We start from the raw sequence: 2,961 nt of genomic DNA on the forward strand, positions 1-2,961 counted from the left end.
TTTGTGGTGCCTTCTTCGGACATTCACGAGACGTAAATTGTCATATTAAAATATGTTACGTATAATTGCGAATAAAGCCACTTTATTCACTTCCGGTTGTAGGAAGTCTACGCTTGGCGCACCGCGGTTGCTCGGTGGCTATGGCGTTCGGTGTCTCGGCATGAGAAGGCGGGTTTGATTACGATGACGCTGTTTTGATTCTGGGATCGCAGCGGCTCCGTTGTTATTGTAGCCAACTACGAAAACGTTTCGCATGCTCAGATTTCGGTACATGTTAAAGAATCCTAAATGTACTGAAAATTATTACGCAGCCCTGGGCAATGACGTCTAATATAGAACCTGTATTGCTTTCGGACCGTATGCACGATCAGTCAGTCGTGTCAGCGCTTGCCACTTGCGCATCTATGAGTGTTCAGGGCTACGGACTGAATCGCCCATCCATTTTGCGTAGTTAGAGTGGCGTGGCTCAGCGTTATCGCGTTACTGAGTTGCATCTGCTCTCTGCGGACTTTTGTGCCCTTGATCTACGTCATGCAGACTCCGTCCGCAAACTGAATCAGCCTTTCTGTCCGTCAGATGAAAATGTCTCTCTATGCGTTTGTGCTGACTTAAGTTCCTCGTTCATGCGTAGTGACCATCACTGTTGCCATTTTAACGATTATGCCGCTAGGTTTAGTGATTCTGTGGCCTCTTCAGCGACACATATTTCCATTTAATGACCGGCGACTTTCTTTAGTGCCATTACAGAAAAATTCGCGGTATTTTAGCGACTTGGATTTTGCTGCCTATCGCTTGCTTTCAATTCTTTTTGACCCTAGTGGCGACGCAAAAGCACTGCCCCTCCAACACACGTTTCGCCCATCATCGCAAATAAATATCTTCGTGAAGCGCATTCGAGCGTTCGAGCATTGTTTAGGTGCTTCGTATTGCCTTGATTTGCAGGTTCCTGCCGGAATTCGATCCGAAAAGCACATTCGTCTTACGCCCGAGATGAATAGGCGAGACAGTCTGCACATGCGCGGAACGCCACCCCCCTCCTTTTTTTTCTGCAACTTGCATCCCATTGCCATCTCGCGCCATTGAAGTTCAAACAGCATCGTAAATTTCTCAATAGCACAGCTGCAAGTTGCACCATTTCCTGGAATTTGTCCTGGCGAATCGGACTGTCACTTAGTCACGCGATTGAGTAAAAGTTCCTTACTTGCAAGTAAAGAACTATCACTCCAAGAGGGCACAGGTAGGCACGCTTTACGCTAATACTATACGCGTATTAATTATAGCGAGCTTTAATGTGACAACTGGCATGTTAGCTTTCGTCAATGTTTAAATAACTGATAGCACCTGGCTGTGAATTATGAATTCAGTCATCTCTCCTGTTATTGTATTGTGCAGTCCTAATCTGCAAGTCAACACAAGTTCAATTTGACATGTGGCTAGTGGTATTGTTGGTCTTTGTTACGCGTCATCAAAGTCGCCCGTTCCTCAAAACAAACTTCGTCGAACTAGCCTGCCGGATCGATTTGGCTCTACTTGCCGCTCTAAGTCATTTTATATTGTTTTCCGTACACACTGCATACGCGCCACTTAAGTATTTAATTATTAAAATTATTGAATTTATTGACCCACCTGCATTAAGGAAATAACTACTCACTTGTGTTTCAGAACGCACGCAGACGAACCTATTGAAAATGGGAAACTTGCACATCCCCAAAGACTTACCATCAATTTTCAGGTAAGAATATGACTTAAAATCAAATACCTTTTCTAAAGAAAGATGGTTGAGCGCGAAGCTTTCTCCCATGCAAACTGAATTAGTCAAAGTCCAAAGACAACTACCACGCAACGAACCCAAGAAATGCGGAGCGACCCGACGCGATGCGTATGTGATTTGATAGCTTGTTTAGGATTGTATTTTTTGAACGTTCGCATTTAGCCCCCATCGAAGATAGCTTGTTTAGGATTGTATTTTTTGAACGTTGAAGTTGAATGAAGACACATTTCGTTAAGTTGCATAGCCTTTATTTTAGGTCATGTAGCCGTTGATTGCACGCACACACTTACACTTTCACGGACGAATCTACACTTGCAAAGTATTGCCGTGTGATCGCTGTGGTAGACGGTCAGAGACTCTACCGTTGCCGATACACGGGATCGGCCTTACGGGCACGATCGCGCTCGCGCTTACGGGGGGCTCGATTTTTTTTAATTGCAACCATATGAAGAAGATAGACAAAGATGCCAGAGAAAGGATACAGGAAATTAACCTTTCCGTTTAATTGAAATGCAGAAATAATGAGGAAAAGGGAATGGAAGTGAACGAAAAGACAACTTGCCTCTGGTTGGAATTGAACCCACAGCCTCCGCGTTACGCGTGCGGTGCTTTAGCTACTGCATATGCACTTAACGTGTATTTATGTGCACGTTAAACAACCCCAGGGGGTCAAAATTAATCCGGAGTCCCCCTACTACAAAAACGCGCGTCATAAGCAGTACGTGGTTCTGGCACATAAAGCACCAGAATTTACAACAAACACGCCTGGTCTGCGCACGTGACCAGCGGGAACAGTATTGTAACCTTACCCTTTTTCTCCAGGATAATCGATGACAGCAGGGCTGCAATTGTGGATTCTCTCAAGGAACTGGTCTCCATTCCAAGCGTGTCGGCGCAGACGAAACATCAAACGGCCGTTCAACGCTGCATCGAGTGGACTAAAAAGGCACGTCCATATATTTGCAGATTAAGACACATAAAATTCGGCATTACGCAAATGTGGGAACAGTGCTGCTAGCCAGCGATGTTTAGGGCAGCAAGACAGTGTTATTTTGTTTAGCTCAGCTGCTGAATCGTTCGACCATAGAAGTCGCAGTTCAACTTGCCGCAAAACAGTTGATGCCGACTGCTTTTTCCGCAGCGTAAATACAAAAAATAATAATAAATAATAATAGTAGTAGTAGTAGTAG

At 44.6% G+C, this 2,961-nt stretch overlaps 1 long non-coding RNA gene across 1 annotated transcript; it reads left to right on the forward strand.

Moving 5' to 3' along the window:
• Positions 1-1,101: 1,101 nt before the first annotated feature.
• On the forward strand, positions 1,102-2,719 carry LOC125945180 (uncharacterized). Its single transcript, XR_007466676.1, has 3 exons — positions 1,102-1,237; positions 1,663-1,732; positions 2,594-2,719. It is a non-coding gene; the product is annotated as an uncharacterized LOC125945180 (long non-coding RNA).
• The last annotated feature ends 242 nt before the right edge of the window (positions 2,720-2,961 follow it).

Source organism: Dermacentor silvarum, chromosome 4 (assembly GCF_013339745.2).
Source record: "Dermacentor silvarum isolate Dsil-2018 chromosome 4, BIME_Dsil_1.4, whole genome shotgun sequence".
Taxonomy (NCBI): domain Eukaryota; kingdom Metazoa; phylum Arthropoda; class Arachnida; order Ixodida; family Ixodidae; genus Dermacentor; species Dermacentor silvarum.